This window comes from Pseudophryne corroboree, chromosome 4 (assembly GCF_028390025.1).
Source record: "Pseudophryne corroboree isolate aPseCor3 chromosome 4, aPseCor3.hap2, whole genome shotgun sequence".
Lineage (NCBI taxonomy): Eukaryota > Metazoa > Chordata > Amphibia > Anura > Myobatrachidae > Pseudophryne > Pseudophryne corroboree.
In genome coordinates, this window is record NC_086447.1 from 10590007 (window position 1) to 10591685 (window position 1679).

Below are 1679 nucleotides of genomic sequence, written 5' to 3' on the forward strand. Positions count from 1 at the left end.
CTACACCCTGTATATAACACATGTAACTGTGACAGGGAAGGTGGCCCCTCTCAGCTCTGGCCCCATAGCAGCTGCACTCCCTGCAACTATGGTAGCTACACCCTGTATATAACACATGTAACTGTGACAGGGAAGGTGGCCCCTCTCAGCTCTGGCCCCATAGCAGCTGCACTCCCAGCACCTATGGTAGCTACACCCTGTATATAACACATGTAACTGTGACAGGAATGGTGGCCCCTCTCAGCTCTGGCCCCATAGCAGCTGCACTCCCAGCACCTATGGTAGCTACACCCTGTATATAACACATGTAACTGTGACAGGAATGGTGGCCCCTCTCAGCTCTGGCCCCATAGCAGCTGCACTCCCTGCACCTATGGTAGCTACACCCTGTATATAACACATGTAACTGTGACAGGGAAGGTGGCCCCTCTCAGCTCTGGCCCCATAGCAGCTGCACTCCCTGCACCTATGGTAGCTACACCCTGTATATAACACATGTAACTGTGACAGGGAAGGTGGCCCCTCTGAGCTCTGTCCCCATAGCAGCTGCACTCCCTGCACCTATGGTAGCTACACCCTGTATATAACACATGTAACTGTGACAGGGAAGGTGGCCCCTCTCAGCTCTGGCCCCATAGCAGCTGCACTCCCTGCAGCTATTGTAGCTACACCCTGTATATAACACATGTACCTGTGACAGGGAAGGTGGCTCCTCTCAGCTCTGGCCCCATAGCAGCTGCACTCTCTGCACCTATGGTAGCTACACCCTGTATATAACACATGTAACTGTGACAGGGAAGGTGGCCCCTCTCAGCTCTGGGCCCCATAGCAGCTGCACTCCCTGCACCTATGGTAGCTATACCTTGTATATAACACATGTAACTGTGACAGGGAAGGTGACCCCTCTCAGCTCTGGCTCCATAGCAGCTGCACTCCCTGCACCTATGGTAGCTACACCCTGTATATAGCACATGTAACTGTGACTGGGAATGTGGCCCCTCTCATCTCTGTCCCTATAGCAGCAGCACTCCCTGCACCTATGGTAGCTACACCCTGTATATAACACATGTAACTGTGACAGGGAAGGTGACCCCTCTCAGCTCTGGCCCCATAGCAGCTGCACTCCCTGCAACTAAGGTAGCTACACCCTGTATATAACACATGTAACTGTGACAGGGAAGGTGGCCCCTCTCAGCTCTGGCCCCATAGCAGCTGCACTCCCTGCAACTAAGGTAGCTACACCCTGTATATAACACAAGTAACTGTGACAGGGAAGGTGGCCCCTCTCAGCTCTGGGCCCCATAGCAGCTGCACTCCCTGCACCTATGGTAGCTACACCATCTATTTAACATATGTAACTGTGACAGGGAAGGTGGCACCTCTCAGCTCTGGCCCCATAGCAGCTGCACTCCCTGCACCTATGGTAGCTACACCCTGTATATAACACATGTAACTGTGACAGTGAATGTGGCCCCTCTCAGCTCTGTCCCCATAGCAGCTGCACTCCCTGCACCTATGGTAGCTACACCCTGTATATAACACATGTAACTGTGACAGGGAAGGTGGCCCCTCTCAGCTCTGGCCCCATAGCAGCTGCTCTCCCTGCACCTATGGTAGCTACACCCTGTATATAACACATGTAACTGTGACAGTGAATGTGGCCCCTCTCAGCTCTGTCC